Raw genomic sequence first — 21,377 nt, forward strand, 5'->3', positions numbered from 1 at the left:
GTGGAGTTAACCACTGCAAGGGAGGGTTAGGAAACTAGCTTAACTCCTAAGACAGGAAGTTATGTGGTTTGAACCATTTGATGGTATGATTTGAACCTCTGTTAACAGGAATGCCACTTGGTAACCTGTAACTCAAAAGAAGGTCTCAGAAAATTGCTAGGCCCTCCCCTGGCAGGCCTATCAAATTATTCTCAGAAATTACACTGGATAAGTAGGGTTGGAAATGGACTTACTGGTCTATTGAACGTACCAAGACTTAGAAGTAGTCTGAGACTTAGGAGAAGTCTTCTACACTGCAGAAGAAATGGCAGAATATTTTTTTGGAGGAACTTCTGGAAAAGTCAAAGGTCACATCTCGGCATTATGACATAACAGTGCTTTTATGAGGTTTTATTTCAGTGACAGCTCCACTTCCCTGAAGGAACACTGCCACCGGAATATTTCCACTTCGTGGATTAACTGTACCTGGCTGGGCTATGATGCAAAATGTAACTTGTCACACAGTATTACCTTCTAGTCTTTATATAATCAGATACAAAGATTATAACTAATTCGCCCAACTTAACTACGGGACTTTCCCATTTAAACAAAATATTAGTGTAGAATTCTCAAAATATTTGAGCAAGCATCCCCCCGCCCAATGAAAATGAAGATTGGTTCTTAAGGAGACATACAAGCCCAGATTTGGGTAATTTACCCAAAACATAAATTCTCCCCTGGAATCTTTCATTAAAATAAACCTAACAGAGATAGAAAAGTCACTTCCTTTGTAATTTTGAACTCTTTGTGTGTGTAACTTGGTAAATAATTCATCTTTCAGAAATAAGATCTTAGCACTAAAATGCAAAAAAAAAAAAAAAAAAAAAAACCAACCCTGTTTTTGCAAAGGAATGAAAAGGCCATACTGAACATGGTCACACATATCCACACAAATAGTACCATTAAAGCTAAAGTCTCTGATTTACACATATTGCCTTATTCGGGTAATTTAATGTCCAAATTTAATCTGTACTAATGGGCCTAAGGGAAGTACAAATAAGACTGAGGGATAAATACTTATTTTGCAGTAAAATGAATACCATCAATATATATAAAACAGGTTTCAGTGATGCACAAGGTATTGTATTGCAAGAATATTCCTAAATTTTTGGCACTGTAAGATGCATTCTCTCTAAAATAAATATCAACTTAATTGCAGACTCTTAATCTGAACTAGTTTTAAGAAAGGGTCATTTTCATTCTGCTTTTTTAATATGAACACATTTGGAACTGAGCAGACACTGTACCTGTTAGTTTTAAGAGTGTCTTCTTTAGGAAAAAGAGAGGAAAAAAAAGTTGAGGAGAAGGAAAGCAGGAGAAGTTAAATAAAAGACAAGAATCAAGGAACTAACAAAATAAAAGATATTTCCACCCAATGGGCAAGGAAATCAAGCTACAATAATTCTAGGTATAATAGTGTTAGAAAATGGTAAGCCTTAATGCCTGATAACGACCACAGCTAATACAGTTCTGTTTTCAGTGTGGATAACATTTAAGGAAGTAGCAGAATGCATGGCAACTTTTCTGGACCTATACAATCAACTCCAATGAAGGCTTTTCTCCAACTTGAGTCATAACCATAAATACTGCCCCATCCCACATTCCAGTAACAAAGTCCTTCCTTCCTCCCTCACCCCAAAACAAAGGGGACAACAGCGTGTTTGGTGGGAACATCTTGAAATAAGATATCGCTCCCCAAATGGAAGGAAGTCACAGGGGAGATTGACGCCATAAAGGCAGTTCTATCCTATTGAAACGCCAGCAGATGGGGTCATAAACATTTCCTTCTCCCTTGCTAACAGCCACCAAGTCAGCTTCATCTTTATCTTTATCTTTATCTTCCTGTCAGGTCATAAATACCTCTCACTCAAGCCTCACTCACAGCTGGGCCATGTCAGGCAAGTTTACTTCCTGTTGAGAGTTCATTTCAGCAAACATTTAGAAGTAGATGGAAGGGGATGAAAAACTTTGCTGATGGTATAGTTATAGTGCAGTAAAGGAAGCTTGGGAACCTCAAAGAAGGGATTTGATTAGACTAAGAAATTATCTAACTGCCTGGCAAAAACATGATCTTAGAAGAAGGAAGATGCATTTCACTGGGAAACTGGCTCAAATAATTTGTTAAAAATTATACTAGTTACAAACAAACAAAATAAATAAGAGCTGAATAGTGTAATGGCTTTTGTTCTTTCTTCTAGAATCGCCAAAATGCTGTGTGGGTTCCTTCCTCTTGTTCACGAGTCTGGAACTAGGACCATATTCATATTTGATGAAAACAGAAGGTTTCTGGAAGTAGTAACTCAATACCAGGTCTTGCTTAGCTCAGAAACTGGAAAAGAATGCACTTCTTTTCTTGAAGAGTTTGGACACTTGAGGAACGAATGACCTTCTGACACTCCTTCCTTCCTAGGAAGCAGTTTTATACTTGGGAAAGCATCTGCCTAGGGACTCTTCGCAGCTCCAAAACTGTGGAATCTAAAATATCAGGAACCTGGAAAATAGTGAATATCTTCCTTTTAGATATGGCTGGAGAATTGCCCCTTTTGAATCTTTGAGATATTTGTATTTTTCAAAAATGTTTGTTGCTTTTTAAAAACACAACCCACAATCTGATTTTTAAAAGCAGCATTTTTATGAACACATTCTGTAAAAAAGTGGAAACTTCTTAGATAATAATAATGATAGTGATAGGCTGCTTGTTCAGAAAGAGTTTGGGTGAAAGTGCCTTCATTATGCTTAGAGAATGGCTGTTCTGTAATAGTTCGTTTTACTCAATATTTTCATTTTTACATATGCTTTTAGGTACTGCATTATTTGAAATAAAGAAAGATGAGTGTGGTACTAATATGTTTTCTACAACAGTATAACAAATGGGTTTGAGTTCCAGCCCTAACACTTTAATAGTTGTGGCTTTGGGCAAGTTACTTAACTTTTCTGTACCTCAGTTTACTTATCTGTAAAATAGGTACAATAAGAGTCCTTTTTTTAATAGGGTTATTAGGAGGATTAGAGACATCAACATTGGTAAATCACTTAGAAAACAGAGTCTGGTACATTGTAGGGGCTATACAAAGATCAGCTTACATATAAAATGGAAGGCATAAGTAATGTAGTTATCTGAATGACATCTAAAGCAAAGGATATTGATTATAGTCTTAAAGAGCTTCAATTAAGCCAAATATTAGGCCTTAGATTGACACTCAAAGGTTTCTATAAACTGGACTGCTTTACCTTTACAGTTCTCTCTTTTCATTCTTCTACACTTAAATAACCCCCCTCAGAACTACCTGAAAATGTAGAGCTGTGTTCCATTAGCCATGTTTCTTGAAGATGATTGTATAATGATATAGCTTTTGCAATGTGACTGTGTGATTGTGAAAACCTTGAGTCTGATGCGCCTTTTATCTACCTTATTGACAGACAGGTAAAACATAAGGATTAAAAATAAATAAATAATAGGGGGAACAAATGTTAAAATAAATTTAGTAGATTAAAACGCTAGTGATCAATGAAAGGGAGGGGTAAGGGGTATGGTATGTATGAATTTTTTTTGTTTTCTTTTTCTGAATTGATGGAAATGTTCTAAGAAATTATCATGATGATGAATATACAACTGTGTGATGATATTGTGAGTTATTGATTATATACCAAGAATGGAATGATCATATGGTAAGAATGTTTGTGTTTGTGTGTTGTTATGTTTAATAAATAAATAAAATTTAAAAAACTCAAAAAAAAAACCCCCCCTCAAAATGCACTACTTGGTGTTTGCTAAATATACCCCCACATTTTCCCACAATTATGCATTTATGGATGTATAGCTCCTTCACTCTCAGTTCTCCATTCTTACTTCTATCCTCCCCCATTTCTATGTGTTTAAATCATAACATTGTAGATAGGTTCTCTCATCCAAGCAATAATATAACAAGAATTTGCTTTTCTATCCATCTTTCAAGTTCTGATTCAAATACAGCTACTTCATATATCATGGAGTTTGGGGGCCTTAAATACCCTTTAAAGACAAGTTTTTCTTCTACTATGGCCTGGTGAGATTAAGTGATTTTCCCTACTGTCGGGTCTAGAACTCAGGTCTCCTAACAGCCAGTGCAGAGATCTCTTGCGAACAAACTGCCCAACATTCCTAGCCCTCCTCATCACTCTAATTCGAACTGGCTAATCTCTTTGTAGCTGCTATAGCACTCATCACATAGTCTTTTGACTCACAGTTACTTGCGTACATGTCTTATCTTCCCTGCTATGTCTCATTCACCTTGAGAACTCCCTCTCGACTCACAGAGTGCTTAGAAAAGAGTCTGTACCCAAAAGGGACTTAGTAAATATTTTTTTAGTTAATCATGAATGAATGTTAAAAAGAAACATTCATTCATACATTAACTCTATTTAGTAGAACATTCACATACTTTTACCCATCTCTTGTCACCAACACTGCCATGTACATCTCATTGAGAGTACTTACTTTGGCTTATCATGGCTATGTTCTGGGGTTTTTAAGGAGGTCACTGCATATGTAAACAAAAATAAAGTTTGCTAAGAAAAAAAAAAGAAAGAAAGTAAGCAGCTGTCTCATCTAAATGACCTATACAAGTTAGTCTTGAAGTTATTTGACTTTAAGCTAATTATCTAAAATAAACTCTAGTGCCCAATACATATCTCTATGTTTGCAGAAGAAGTAGTGGAAATTAAGTATCATTATACATTATATAACATTAATTCACCTACTTTACAAAGGTTTCTCAGCACTTATATGTACATTTCACTACTAGGTTTGCATAAGAAATTTTGGACTGATAATTTATCAAAATAGTAAGCAATGAACCCGTCTTCTAACCGGTCACAGTGAACTAGGGATAATACAACACAATTAGAGAAATACTAAGCACCATGAAAGCATTTACATGATGCAAAAAGAGCTACAGGGAGGTTAAGGGAAGTAAGCTGCCAGTATCAAGTAGCATGTCCTATGTTATCTCTTTTATAAAGGGCCTCTAATTTGCAAACTAAATCCAGTTCTGAGGATTTGTTTTCTTCTATCACTCATTTCTTTTACTCAGTGATTTAAGGGTGACCCTCTTTTCCTCCCCCATGAAAAATTTTAATTGCAGACCAAAGTTTGACTAAGCACCGTTACATGTGTACTTTTCCAGCACAGGAAAGTAATAGTAACAATACATGGACCAGTTTTAACTTTTTAAAGTGCTTTTACATATTTCTTTTCATCTTTTGTTTTCAACAAATCCCCAAGGAAGTATCAAATGCAAACCCCAAACCATAGATGTATAAGAGATGTGTAACGGCTACATTTTAATTTTGCAACATTATTTTACTTTATTCCTACAATCTCTCTTAAGGAGGAAATCTGAGGAAAGGCAGACCTCTTTTATAATACTCAGCTTATTTTCTTCAACACAATAATCACAATCCATAATTATCTTATTTATTAGCTTACTTCTTTATGAATGGAATGTAAAACTCCACGGCTGGAACCTTGTCTATCTTGTTCTTTCACTGTAAGCGCTCAATAGGAAATTGCTGAACAACTCAATGAATGATTAATAATACTCTTTCTATTAAGGCAAATAGGTCATAATCATAAAAGAAACCAACGAACAGATCTTCCAATGTAGAGCTGATTAGCTGTATTTTTTTATACATTTACTCTCCCAAGAAGGATAGCCTATATATAGCAGCAAGTCTCTCTCTTAGTTTTTAGTTTTGCCAGCCCTTCAATAAATAATAACTGTTTTCACTATATATGTACTGTATTAGGAATTGTAGGGATAGGTTTAGGACATAATTATTGCCTCCAACAAGCCCAAGTAATTGCAGCAATATCACTGTAACATAAGACGGTAAATGATAAATATGAAATAAGTGGTGCAGTCAACATGTGCTCTGTCAGAGAAAGGAGAAACATCCTAGTTTAGTGTGATCAGGAAGGGTGTGGTTAGAGTTGAAGGTAAGTTGAATTTCTACCAATAAAAACAATTAACTTCAATTAGCCTCAACATGCCCCAAGTTTAGGTAAGAAATTTAAAGATTATGAATGCTTTGAGATCTTCCAATAGATAGATAGCTTGTCAATGCAAAATAGTTCTATTAGACTACTGGACTAGCCCCCACAGGAGGTTTTTAATTGCTTTATGTATGTTTAATCACACACTTGGTCTAGCTCTTTCAGCTTCAGTCCCATTAGAATTTAAAAGGTCAAGTTTCAAAAGCCTAAAAGATTTAAAATAGAAATGCCAACTTAACCTTAACTACAGCTGAACTTATGCTATAAAAGTACTGAAAATTGAAACCTGTATAAAAATATATGAATGAAACAAGAACATTACACCTTTATAATTCGTTCCTTAGGTTCTATTAAAAAGTAGGTTTTAGCAAAATTTAAAATCACAATTTAAATTTTACTAAAAATTATGGCTTACTGATAGCTGTTGACACATATTGCTTATCTGGGAGAACACAGAGGCCTCATAACTGAATTAGAAAGGACTAAGTAGGCTGAACAACACAGAAAGGAAGCAATGTTTTGAAAATGACACAGATTTGTTACAACTCTGAAGGGTAAAACAGGAACTCAGAAACCTTTTCTACACCTTGCTGGTTGGAGCTATTGCTTTTTACCTAGAACAACCTAACCTTAGTCTCTCACTCTCACTGATACTGCTATTCGAATATCTCCTGCCTTTTCTCACTATGCATTCCTCAATTTATTTTCCCAATATTCGCATCGGGTTTTATTTACTGTAATTTTATAATATGTTTCATATTAAAATGACTCCATCCATTATGACTTAAGGTATAATGTCATTTTTTTTTTTTTGCTGCCCTAGAAAGAGATGATTTTTTTAGCTGCTGCTTTTCACTAACTGAAAAATCAGAAATTAGCCTAAACGTAATTCTCTCCTTTTTTTATGAAAATAGGTTTTTGTCATGATAATTTAAAGTCATAATTCTTATTTTTATAATCGTCTTTGTTATATAACTTCATCTATCAGGAATTATAGTTCCATTTCTGACGTTTCCACACCTGCAGATATATGGGGGATTAAAAAGTGGATTAAGAAATGTCATCATAAAGCAAGCAAGGTCCTGAGGGAGACGGCCTGGAAGATAAGTAACTTAGTATAAACGGAAGGTACCAAATGGTAATAAAACCAAAATGGGAAATCATGAAAATAAAATAACTGAGCATTAAAAATATATTTGGGCCAGCTCCTCTGTGCTCATGTTTTGTAATACTAACTGTTTAAACCTGTTTAAAATGAGAGCTTTGAGTCCTCAAAATCCTTTAATTTGGTTAAACATCCGCTATCCTGAAAGGACTCCACAGAATCCCATAAAACATTATTTATCTGTGTGCGTTAACTGCACGATACTGTAATTTCCAGAATAAATGCTGGGTGTAAATTGTTGTTTATGTTGGATCCTGACTGTCTTTACGAGAAACAAAGTGAAAACGGAATCTTCACAGCTTTATTTCTTCCGTTAAAGTCTATTCTGCAGCAGGAAACATGCCTAGTGGAGTTTCTTAATGAACACTTATAAAGCCTGTTGGTTAAAACCATGTATATAGAATCACCTCCAAATGTATACCCTCTTTTATTCCACATTCATTTCATTTAAATCAAGTTAAATTAAAGTGAAAGTAGCACCATTCACATTGTTATAGTTAAAGGTCTGTCGGCATTTTTATGCAAAGTCTTGTTGTTACAAGTTTATAACTTGGATAGGACAAGAAGAAAATTAAAAAAGAAAACTTAATACAGAGGAGTTTGGCCTGTAATTTTTATGTATCTAAATGATTTTCAAAGGCCATCCTGGGACAAAGGATAAAGACATTCCAGTGATTTAAGACACTTGATTAGGATTTTCTTGGTTTCCCAAAATAATAGCTTCCAAAGTCATCTCAGCTATAACATTGATTAAAACATGAAATCCTCAATGTGCTTGGATTTTCCTAAGACATATTTAGGAAATATGTCTTTCCCCACCCCATCTCCTGCCATACACACAACACAATAAAGAATTCATTTTTTCGCAAAGGAAAACTCAGGCATAGAGAAGTTATGAGAGTTTCAAAGTCAAATATGGGCAGCACTATGTAAAATTCTGAAATTTTCTTTCTGATTCTTTCTCTGAACACTAATTTTTTTCTTCCAAAGCATCATTGCTAAATTCTACATAAAAGTAGGCAATCTTGTGCTGCATGCATATAGCATTTATTTACTATTTCTCCTGAAAAAAAAAACTGCACAGATTTTAAGCACGAGAATTTACTGTGCCTGTGCAGCAGCTGCACTTACCTGATAAAACTGTGATGATTCTTTCTGAGCGATTATGACTTATCAGGTCAGTGACCAACAAACTATAAAATAGATTCTAATGGTCCCCAAAGGGTTGCTACAGACTCTTGAGTAAATAATATATGTAAGAGAGAATGGACGAGAGAGAGAGAGAGAGACACTGAGAAAGAAATAAAGAGAAGAGCACATGCATGAGTGAGCTAGTTAGTTTTGCTGATATAGTATATGAAGGCCATCCTTGATTCTAATCCCTGTTTTCTCACTCAGCAACATTTCTTAAGCCAGAATATTGGATAAAGAGACAATACTGCTTTTAGCAAGCACAGAAGTTCCATAGCAGCCTATAGGATTTTCTAATATATGCCGTTTGCCCTGGTTTTGAGATAAGCCACAAACTAGTTATTATTTTGTCTGTAATCACACATGAATCTGAGAAGACAGCCACTAACTCCTGAAAAAAGCTACCAGTCCTTTTAATGAACTCCAAGATAGGAATCCAAAGATAGAACATTATCATTTTGGTATCTTGTTCTACTTAAGAAGTTAATGAATAGAACTGTTATTCAAATAAGTTTACTTCGTATTCAAAGGAATTCAAACAAACCTTAGCAAAGGAATTAAGATGTAATGAGGAAAATGGCCAAAGTTTGAAGACTCTGTGTGTGTGCATGTGTGTGTGTGTTTGTGTGTGTGGGGTGTTCCAGCAGCTTACAACCACAGCTAGTAAGAGGGAGGAACTTTGATCTATATACTGTACTTAAGTAAAGTTTTTCTAATTGCATCAGCTCCCCTGGAGGGTCTCTGCTGCTTTATTGCTGGAGCAGTAAGAGTTGTATTTGCCTTTCTGATCTTTGAAAACTGGATACAAATTGTTGCTTAGTTTTAGGACCACAGATCGAGCGGCATCATTTTGGTCCCTGTGGACACATATCACTGTGCTCCTCTAATCACTCCTCACTTAGATAACTGCAACATGAAGTCAGCATGTTAGGTTTAGGGTTGTGAGCCATCAGAACTATTACTGAAGGGGAGCGTTGAATCTTTATCTCTCCAGATATCTGTAAGGTCAGAGAAGAGAGAGGCCTGGGGCTGAGGCATGGAAAAAATGGTTTCTTCAAGTCCTCTTGGAGTCCCAGAATCTTATAAGAGTCTTATGAGTCTTAATTCTCAAAACTTTAAGGGCTGCACTATTTTTTCTGGGACAGAATTTGGGCCTTTAAGCTGTGGGAAGACCAACAATGAAATGGCAAGGTGAAGGGAGGAAAGAAAGATAAATGTAAAAATTGAGATGGTTTACCATAAAGGAATGTGGGATGCCTGCCAACCAACCAACATGATTCTTGACTCAGGACAGTGCTAGCAGTTTCATGAACAATGGCTTCATTTCCCTCCAAAATTACACAAGTGGCATTTCTTCTATAGAGATCATATTACGGTGGTTTTATTTTCCAAGGGGAACCAAATTAAGGCTGGGTTAGGATGCTTACAAGGGACTTCTTTTAGGCATAGGTGCAGAACTCATCTCTCCCCACCTAACTTGGACCCTGCTGTGTTCTATAATGAGTCCTCTCTTCTAAATAACTGTGAAAGACACCAGGGCCAACATCACCATCACACGTTCTCTCTGTGCCTCTGAGAGATCAAGAGATGCTCTGGCTGCCACCAAGGGGAGGCAAAGGAGCAGAGTGCCACCAAGGGGAGGCAAAGGAGCGGAGTTCAAATAAACTTTTGATAAAATGCCATAGCAAACCCCTCATCAGAAGGTAAGAAAGGTCACACAGTAAAAAAAAAAAATAATAAGAAAATATAACTGCTTTCTTATGAGGAAAATATTATGAGTTCTTCCCCTTTTTCAGCTTTTATGGAAGGAGATTCTGCCAGTTCCTTCAGAAAAAAATAAGAAAAAGTAGTTTTAAAATGAGATTATGCACCTTCAGGGTGCCATTAGGAAGTTTTACTGTACTGAGATGACATGAAAGCTCTGGAATTAATATCCCTGAGATGCTTCAAACCTGCAATAGCAATTATTGTACTACGTGTCCCTGGATAAATAATAGGGCCATTCAACTAATTAGCTTCAATGATTTCAGCTCCCTGTAAATTCTCTCTCACTCGGCTATAAAAATAACACAAGGAAAACTTTTGGTAAGAGAAACTTCTTTCAGGAAATGTTTTCTTTTCTTTTTTCCCCGTTCAGTTCATAATATACAATGTGCAAAGTAACTTTCATTCTGACGATACAAAGCTAGAATGGAATACACAAAATTTGCGCATTATTGTCATTTACTGCTACTGAAAATATTGATTTTAATCTCTAATTCATGCTTTCCATATGTGATATAAACATTTTGAGAAATTTAAGCTGGTTTCTTTTTCTATTTTTATTATACAATAACATACAAGTACATACATTCTTTTTTTAAATTTAATTTATTTTGTATTATCAAACCAAAACAACATACAAACATGAACATTCTTAACATACAAACATTCCATACGTTGTGTACAATCAAGGGCTCACAGTATCACATAGTTGTATATTCATCACCATGATCATTTTTTAGAACATTTGCATCATTCCAGAAAAAGAAATAAAAAGAAAAAACTCATGCATATCATACCCCTTACTACTCCTTCTCATCTACCACTAGTATTTCCATCTATCCAATATATATTTTTTATTTTAACATTTCTCCCCATTATTTATTTATTTTTATCCATATGTTTTACTCATCTTTCCATATCATAGATAAAAGGAGCATTAGACATAAGGTTTTCACAATCACATAGTCACATTGTGAAAGCTATATCATTATACAATCATCTTCAAGAAGCATGGCTACTAGAACACAGCTCTTAGTTTCAGGCACTTCTCTCTAGCATAATACACCTTAATCTAAAAAGTAGATATCTATATAATGCATAAGAATAACCTCCAGGATAACCTCTTGACTCCGAAATCTCTCAGCCACTGAAACTTTATTTTGTCTCATTTCTCTCTTTCCCCTTTCGGTCAAGAAAGGCTTTCTCAATCCCTTGATGCTGAGTCCCAGCTCAATCTAGGATTTCTGTCCCATGTTGCCAGGGAGGCTTATACCCCTGAGAGTCAAGTCCCACATAGAGAGGGGGAGGGCAGTGAGTCAGCTTCCTGTATTTGCTGAGAGAGAGAGAGAGATAAGCCACAACTGAGCAACAAAAGATGCTCTCTGGGGTGACTCTCAGGCCTAATATTAAGTAGGCTTGGTCTATGCTTTGTGCGGATAAGTTTCATAGGAACAACCCCAAGCCTGAGGGCTTGGCCTGTGGATTTGGTTGTTCTCATTGCTTGCGAGACTATCAGGAGTTCTCCAAATGGGAAGCTGAATTTTCCCCCATTCCCCCAAGGGGACTTTTAAGCTGGTTTCTTGATACACAACAGAAGCCATCATAGATGCACGGATAATGGAGCATAAACCCCAAACGCACATATACACATATATACACAATTTAATATAAAAGCAGGAATAACTATATACACAGGTCAATACATTATCACCATGTTGTTTTAGAGAATTCTGAACACACTAGCTTTCTGATAGTTCTCGCTGGAACATTAATTCATTCTTTCTTATTTGCATAGTGCCTACATGATGCAACAAGAAGCTTCTTCTGTACGTTTTCTTGGAAGAAAAATAGATTTATTTAAACATGGAATTATACCTTAAAGTGACAAGGATTCCCCAATACTTGTCACCTAGAAATACCATTAAACAAGTTCTATAAATTCAAAGCAGGAAGAACGTGACCTTCAATAATGCAAGCAATACTATTTGAACATCATTAGCAGTGGTCTGAAAGCCTAGATAGGACCCTAGGAGACCTGAACTTCCTTAAAGCTTGGGGTTTTGTTTTGTTTTTCTTTTCCCTTTGGGTAAGCTCTGAAATTTTTCTTTCAGGGAAATTTCTTTACACATTGAAATTAAACAGAAGCTCCTCCCATGGGTGGGCTAGTGCACACCCTTCAAATGCTGAACGTCATCAGGGAGAGACAGAGGGATCATGTGAGAGAGAGGGTGGTAAGCTTCAACTTTAAGAAGTGAAGAGAAAGAGTCTGAAACCTCTTCTTGCGTTTTTCTTGTTTTTAATTAACAGAATAAAATTAAAATAAAGCCAGACAAAATGACTAAAGCTTAAATCAGAATTATGTCTAACAGTGAAGCCTGCATTCATCTGTTCACACTCATTAGAGGTGGACTGCACTATTTTCTAGGGTTTCCCACTTTGCTCTGTAAAATTCTTTTTTTTTTTTATTACTTAGCCACATAGAAAATAATTTTTCTCCCTTCGGTACCAATCCTATTAAACATATGTATCAAGACAGTTGCACTGTACATTAGGGTGAAGAATATAGTAATAGGTTAAAAAAATGGCCTTTCCTCTGAAGAATTATCCAATTTTTAAATTCAAAATCATTCTCCTAAAATTGAGGATCATGTAACCAGGCAAAAGAAATGCACTTTCTAGTCAAAAAATTGAATATTAAAATTTTCTCTAACTTAAACAAAATGTGGCCAGAGGTTATAGTTTTTGTTAAACAGCTGTTCCATGATATTCAAACATTCTAGTCTCTACCTCAAATCTACACCCTAAGAGCTATCTAGAAGATCTGTAAGATCAATCCCCATAATTTTTCCTTTGAAGAGATCTGCAGCCTCAGCTTATGAGAAATGCAGTCTGTTCACCCTAGGAGAATATAAGTCATTACGTTTGTTTTGAAAATCTATTTTAACCAATATTTCTCAATGAAATAAATTGTATAAATGAAATAAAACTGACACCACAATATTTATTAAATTGCTACCGTCTGCTCTCTGATAATACTCTATCATTGGTTTCTCCTTCTTGTTCAGTTTAACAGACAAAAGAGTAGAGGAAAAGGGATACTGCAAAGATGCGTTTTAAAATCAATAAAAATAAAGCCACAAACCAACTAGACTTAGCATTGTTTCCTCCTTACTCGTTATCCCTCTGTACTTTCACTTTCCCACTAGTCTGCCCTTTTCACATATGCATATTCTTCAGCCTACCAAAATTGGTGTTTGTGTATTTATGTTAAGAATTCACTCAAGTAACCAGGGCAAGAAAGATACAGAAAGAGGTACAGAAAGCAGAAGAAGAGAGAAATATTCAAATTAAATCAATTACTGAATGAAGAAAAAAACGGTAAAAATAATTAGCTTTCACAGTTGAAAATTATCTTAATTTCTAAGTTTGAATGTTTAAAGATGAAAAGACGTAGCAAAAAACCCTAAATAGTTTAATATCAACTAACATATTCGGGAGCTCATCGCAGTGTATGTTCCTATCAGTCTAGTCATACTTTTGCATTGACAAGGAAGGACACTAAACCTTTACCAGCATCTCTGTTCTACTCTTCGGGACAGCTGGGAGGCAGTGTGCTCAGAGCTCATGAAGAGAAATTCTCTTGTACTCCGTGGAGATGTTTGATTCGTGGAAGAGCAGGATTGATCTGTTCATCTTTGTTCAGAAAGTCTTCCAAAGGACAATGCCTATGCTATGAGGGAAGGAGGGTAAAAATGGGACAGGAAGCTCTGAGGGCTCCTTTGGCAACTGGAGGTAGGGAAGGAAGGAGCCAAGCTATAAATAAAAAATATTTCTAGAAATGGTATGTGGATGATGCATTATTAATGACTGTGAAATATATCTCAATATGGAGGGGAGAGTGCCCACGTCTCAAGATGGAAAAGAGCCAAAATCACACAATTGGTCCAAATACTCCTGGTGCTCTTGTGATTTCAGAAGGATGCAAAATATACCCTGAAGTCAAAGAGGGTTTTATTAAGTGTTTATAAGGTCTATTTGATTACGTACAGGAATGACACTAAAGAATTGATATGAAATAAGGAGATGTAAAAACATAGAATGTTATTTTGACAGTCTCAATTTTTAAAGCTACCAACAACTATATAAAAACCTAACAGATGTCTGCTTTTAAAAATATTTTTATTGTATCTTACAATCTCTACCTTAAAACATTTTAAAACAAGTCTCATTACCCATTGAGTCTGAAAAATACTGTAGTTGTTTCAGATCATGAAACTCAAGGATTCCTGACTTCACGTCTCTTGTTTAAACTGCTGGCTGTATCCTCTGTAAACACATCCTGGAGCTCAAAAATGTTTGCCTCATATTTACTTGCACTCACAAATATGTATATGAATAGTATTTAGCCATTTTATTTCAAACACAAATCTTACATGTGGAGCTATATGATGTTATTATAACTATAGCATTAATGCAGATATGGGTAAAGACAACCAAAACAGGTGACAGATGGTCACAGACTTAAGATTTAAAACTTTAGAATGCAGTTTCAATTAGAAGAGTGTGTTTGTGTTATCTCCATGGACATTCAGAAAATTTGCTGGGAAATAGTGAAGGGAGAAAGAGGAATACTAGTTTAAAATACTCCTTTCTTTGCTTTTTCATTTTTTGCTATCTAGTTGGGAGATTTAATCTTGCTGCCTGAATTTGAGGGTCTCTCACACTGCTCATCTCCACAATCAATTTTTACTGCTGTAGAAGATAATAATGGTAATAACTGTATAGGAAAAAACTACCATGACCCATAACTATAACTTATTACAGTCTTTTAAAAAATAACTCTAGTATATGGAGCTTTTTCATTTCTTGAAGCAGAAAAGGAGCTGACAGTTGGAGCCTCTGAGGTTGTCCATATATCTCCTGAATGCACGCTAGAGGCTAAATGCTCATAAAAGGAGAGCTACTTTGGGTATGGGCCATGTAGATGAGAAAAGTGACCCAACACTAGGAATCTGCTGAAGACAGTCACCTTCTGGCCCTCCTATCTTCCTATACCAAATGCCAGTGTGCCAGTGTGATATGCTAGTGCTTTATTATCCTACACCAAGAAAGTCAGGATTCTTGACCGGTTAAAGTGATACTCTAAAGGAGTAAATCATCAGTGTTCCCAAGAGGTGCTTTTGATGTTGAAACGTCAAAGATCTTTGTTCACCTGAATACAGTCATAAACTAAATATATATATTGGACTCCCACAAAGTCCAATATATTTTTCTATTGCATTTATCAGAGAGGAATTAAAATATAAAGCTTTATTTGATCCCAATGTACAGAGATCCACGTGCTTAACAAGAACTCACCTACTTTCTATGTTATGTGAAAGGATTGTCCTTACAAGAAAAATTATATTCCAGACACTTTCAAATGAAGTGGACTCACCAAACACACAATTTGTCTTCAGATCTGGAAGCTTTCCTTAAAGCATGACTTTACAACAGAAGAGTTTTTTAATGTCACTCTACTCTGTAATGCACTGCATACACTACTAGTGCTGTTAAGGTAACTTGAATGACTTGCAGTTTCTCTAGATGAGATTTTTAAAAAGTCTTAAAAATGATGTTCAGCATACAAATGAAATCTGATTACATTAGAAGTTGTTTAAAAGTACAAACATAATACTGCTTATGTATCAGCCATGGAACACACAGCAAAGATTTGTTTTACTTCCCTTAGACAACCATTCAACAGTCAGTGAACGTAAACAACCATAAAGTTACAGCTGCTTTTAAAATGTCACTTACGGAAAACTGTATAGATGGGAAATTAGATAGTACTTAATGGTTTCAGAAAGGACCAGCCCTGTACTATGAACTCCCAGCTCTGTATTCATGAGAAAAAATAAAATATATCTCATTAATAATCATATATCTTTTCATATGAAGACACATATGCACACCTACTATGTGATCTAAATTATGGGCAGACTAAAAATAATTAACACTTTCCAAAAGATTCTTAAATATCGATTGTTATATAGTACGGAAATTGAAGAAAATTAGGTAGTAAGGCCTGGGGAATAATTAAAATTTTAGGTAACTATAATTAATTATTGAATGTCCACAATTTCTTAAAATGGAAGATTCTACAGAGCATGCTGCAAAAATGATTCAAGCTAGGATTTCCAGTTAAATACACCTAGACAGGGCACTGTACTTTTAGTAGGCTGAATAAAATGTAGAATAACCTATATTAAAAGGCACATAATGATGTCAAATCTTTAAGCTTCCATCCAGAGGACTTGTAATAAAATGATATCATTAGGCAAAGTGTGGTCACTGTTATGATGAAAAGGAAAAATAACTCAAAATTCTCATATCTATTATTATATTAGAATAGTTCACTTTCTTCTCTACATAATAACATTGGGCATTAAAGAGCCATTTATGCATACCTTATTATTATTTATGAAATTACAAGTACACACAATGTCTGATAACTCATCTCTCTGTATTAAATAGGAACATACATTGTTTTTAAAAATGTCTGCCTTTTACAATGTGCTAGGTAACAGCTTTCCATAGCATAATCATGAATGCATTATATAATGTGTTTTATAAGAAGTTATTAAGGATTATGACTACAGTAACATAATCCTAATATAAATATGAATAAAGCATTTAGGAATGGTATTTTTACTTAGACTGTTACCTATATGATTTGCAGCAATACAATTATCATAGAAGAAGACATACCGCATTTATAGAAAAAGCTGTCTCCACAAATGTTAGTAAAATCCTATAACGTAGATGTTTTTCTAGCAATTTCAAAAACCCATGCTTTTAAAAACATGCAAAGAATCCACAATGCCACCTACAGTATTCTCGTCAGTCATCTTGCCTTGGCAGGGAAAAGAAGTCAGCTTTATTTGAAAGGCCAGGTGCATGTAAATTTCTAAACTGCAAGTAGGTGGCAGTGGAGACATTTCTGGATGTTTTTTCTCCGTTGGAAATGCAAAAGGAGGAAAAATCCTCCTTAAAAACAAGTTACAAGTTATAAACAAAACTAAAATTAACACTATCCTAAAATGTAACCTTCCACAGCAAATCACCACTAGTAGCCAATAAAATATTTGTCTTCAGGGACCCAAATCCTACCAATCACTTAATGAAGATGTCTGTAGGAAGGTAAGCTACAGAGACGACAAAAACAGAAGGAAAAAAAAATGCAAAGAGAGAAGGATTGGATATTTGTTTCCCATAAATTTAACAGTAGGAATTAAGAATTTGATGTGGCTAAGAAATTCTGAGGCTGGCAGCATGAAACATACATTTAAAACTAACAAGTTAACATTTTAAGAAGCCACTGAGAAATCTCCTGCGTGAATATAAATTTCAAGAGGAAGGCGAATGAGTGTGTTATAGGATGTGGTCTTTAATGAAGAATATCAATTGAGTCCATCAAAAAACTGTGTACAACAAGAGGCTATTAAACAATGTAGACATATTTAAAGTGTGCTCAACTCTAAACAAACACTAGAAACATTAGAATAAAACCATCTGAATTGTTTTTCAAGGTTAATGAGTTGGCAGTTACATTCATTCCATTCTCAAGTTTACCTGCAAAAACAAGCAGGGTAATTAAGTTGTGTTATCAATTAAAACTAATTGATTTGACTTGTGGACATCATATTAGAAACTGGAATGTGCCCAAGAATAAACTCAGGAGGGATGTATGTGTGTGTGTGTGTGTGTGTGTGTGTGTGTGTGTGCGCGTATCAATACAGATGAAAAGAAACAGGTAAATGGATTTTAAGAGGGAGAAAAAAAAGTTAATGATATTATTCATATCAAAATTACCATGTGAAAAGAGAGGAAGTTAAAGGCCCAGATCAAAGCTTTTTCACACCATGGTTAACCCAAATCAGCTTTTCTCCTTGCCCTAAGTATTTGACTATGCAGTTAAAAATGAAGGGGACCAAGTAGTCAAGGGATGCAAGAAAATTGGTGAAAACATACATCATATTCTCAAATTACTGTTTCCCCTGCCTGAGACACTCTTCTATTCATCTTTTAAGATTTCAATTTAAAATTCACCAAAATGCCGTTCAGAATTTCCTGTGTGGAAATTAATCTCCCCTCTCCTACAGTTTTTTTTTTTAAATTCTATTATAATAATCATCACATTCTAGCATTAGAATTATGTCTGTGTTTGGGTCTGGCTACCTGCAAGTTTGTAAGTTCCAGAAGGGCAGGGATCACTTTTTGACAATTTTTGGAAAACTTTGGTGCCAGACCCCCCAAGGAGAGAATGCTTCATCCGTGTTTATCTGAATTAGTTGAAGGCATTACTTAAAACCATTTCTCAAAATGTGACATGTTTCAATGCCGCTGATAGTGAGAATTTTCTGTTCTGCTGATCAAGAGGAGGCTGGCATGCCTGTAGCACACTCTGAACGGAGCCTTCTAAAGCCTTAAGAAGAAACATGGCACCAAGCATTGCCTTCTCCTTGTACACACAGAAGAGTCCTCAGGAGCCACCAGGTCTGGTTATTAGGAATGCAAGTGTGAGAATCATTAGTGACCTAACCTTGTGGAGACAGTAGGGGGCATCTTACAACTGAAGTTCCTGGTGCAGAATGCCTGCTCACGGACTGTGTGATGGGTGGAGCTTGCAGAAAACCTAGTTGTTTTCCTGGCGACTTTTTAAAGGTAAGCAGCAGGGGCAAGGGGGCGCCTAAGTCAAGCCTGGAGACAGTAATCAGAGGCCTGGGAAAAAATCTGAGAAACACCGAAAGCAAGGGACATCCTAAATCCAAATCCTCAGCCTGAATCCAGATTGAGGGGGAAATTTCTTAAACTGAACTCATAAGGTTTGTTACTTAGATTTCCATCATCGAAAAAGATGTGGCATGTTCCTCCCTCCCATGTGACGTTAGAGGTTACTCTTGGTCGTGGGGGAGAAAACCACACACACAATGAAAGAATACTGAAAAAGTTCTGTAAAAGCACCTCTGAGAGACAAAAAACTCTGGAAGACAGTCTTCCTCCAGAAAGGCGTTGGGTCAATTTCCTTCTTCTCCAGACAGCACATAAAATCAGTGCCAAGCTATAAGTACAACGAAGATTTCAGCTCCTGACCACCAAAGATATGCAACTTCTGCCAGAAATACCCAATCTATAGAGACATTAACGCTGCAAATATCTCAAAGTATTAGGAGTGCAGCTGCCTATGAGAAGGCATAGGGGTTAGCTGAGGTGTCAGAGCCTCTCATACTGATTGGTAGGAGTGACCATCGCCTGCAGGACAGTGCTCAACTATGAGCTTAGAAAAGCATATTCAAGAAGAGGGAATCATTGTTTGAGTATGGCTCCAATATACTCAATTCCAGGTAATCTTATTTGATACAAAGAGATAAGGAAAGTGATCCAGCAAAAGGTATATATTAAAATTGGACCAGGATGCATTTTTAAGAATGACAGAAAACTGTAGGGCCACCACTACAGAATTAAAGCAACAAAATTTTTATTAGAAACCTAAAGGTTTTCAACTACTTTGGGTTATCTTAATCCATAAAATTTTGTCATTCACTATATTGGCAATAGTGACATTCTATTTTAGTACATTTTATTAGCAAGTATTAAAGTATATTTCTGTTTGATGAGTAAAGGCTTGAATGATTAGGTCAAGCCAAAAGAAACAATGTATCTTATAATCCCATTGTATGAAGATCTTATTTTCCTATTTTATTGCACACTGAAACTTTCTTACCCTGTTAAAAAAACCATAAAACAGATTTTGTAAACATATGTTTTATGAGTTAGTGCCAAGATAAGAGTGGTAAATCCCTCAATCACAGACACAATCTTTAGACATCAACACTTAATTATTCAGCCGGTGACTATCCATGCTTTTTGCCCCTCCTCTTTTTTCATATTTAAATGTCTCTTTACACACAAACATAGAAAACTGAGACAAAAGAAGTAGAGGAGATGAAACTCAAACTTGATGACTTAGATACTTCAAACATCCCTTTGAAATGTTGTGGTCAAGGGAAAAGAAATGGAAAATAAAAGATGATCAAAAACTGGTATTATGTAAAAATGCTTTAAGAATAGCTGTTATTACAAAACAATATTCCATATGCAATTTTTTTCTAATGTTCTTTTTAAAAAAAAGTTTTGGTAAATTAATTGTGGCTAGGATGTTTTAAACTAACAGAGTAAAGAGATTTTCACTTCAAAAATTTATCTACTTTAAAACATTTAAATTTTATTTAATACTGGCTTTTAGATGGATTCTTCAGCAAACAAGGTAAGATCTTGTTATTAACTACCAGCAGGTGGTAGTATTCACAAATGGGGTATGAGAAATACTGAAAGGGCTGAGAATATGACCAATATGTGGTTCAGATTTATGGATTATGGATTTTAAAACATTTTTAATGGAGTTGTCAGCACTCTGAAACCACTTCCATTCACATCTGTTCCATATGAATGTGAAAACTTGGAAGTCACCGTAAAATATTTGCCTGTACAAAGTTTCAGATTAAGAACAGCGGGTCTCTTTATAAAAGCAGAGAAAATATTTTCTATTTTTAAATATTTACAATTTTCTGTATAACAATGAGCTTCAAACAAGTGCAACTATTCAGACTCTTCCGATATTTCTGGAGAATCTATGTTTAGAAACTGGTATATTGTCTATTCAGGGCAGACAAGTTTCAAGAGGGAGCACTGACTGTGTACTTCAGCCAAGCTAACCTGGGCAAATGCAGAATGGTAGGCACTGTGTACACTCAGTTGCTAGGGAGAAAATATGTCCGTTCTTGTCTCTAAAAATAAAACTCCCAGGTTTCAGAGGATACGCAAGCAACAAGAGGCAGTGAACTCCAGTCATGGAGTCAACTGCTTCAGGGGCTTTAGGAACAGGCTGAAATTATTTAGTTTTGACCGCCAGATGACCTCCATTGCTGCCCAGTCTGATGGACAGTCGGACCATTAGTTCTTTTAACACACATTCTTTTCCTGAAACACAGACACCACTCTGCGTTCGCACAGAGCAAACGAGACCGTCTGAAAGGGAGAGACAGAGATATACGTCTGCAGAGAACCTTCTAAACCAACCACGACCCTTCCACTGGTCTAGGGCCTGGGGCTAGAAGAATTCACCCCCAAGCAAAGAGATAT

General features: G+C 35.6%; 1 protein-coding gene across 3 annotated transcripts in view; it reads right to left on the minus strand.

Annotated features, from left to right (window-relative positions):
• SKAP1 (src kinase associated phosphoprotein 1) overlaps window positions 1-21,377 on the minus strand; it is a 312,290-nt gene that overhangs the window by 97,192 nt on the left and 193,721 nt on the right. Inside the window, exon 1 of one of the 3 annotated variants that reach the window (XM_077164649.1) lies at window positions 234-2,512. The exons of 1 other annotated variant lie outside the window; for it this stretch is intronic. The gene's annotated coding sequence lies outside the window, so the exon portion shown is untranslated. Of the gene's footprint in view, window positions 1-233; window positions 2,513-21,377 lie in introns of those variants that run through there. One more of the 3 variants, XM_077164648.1, reaches the window with a different exon arrangement.

This window comes from Tamandua tetradactyla, chromosome 6, assembly GCF_023851605.1.
Source record: "Tamandua tetradactyla isolate mTamTet1 chromosome 6, mTamTet1.pri, whole genome shotgun sequence".
In the NCBI taxonomy this organism is placed as follows: domain Eukaryota; kingdom Metazoa; phylum Chordata; class Mammalia; order Pilosa; family Myrmecophagidae; genus Tamandua; species Tamandua tetradactyla.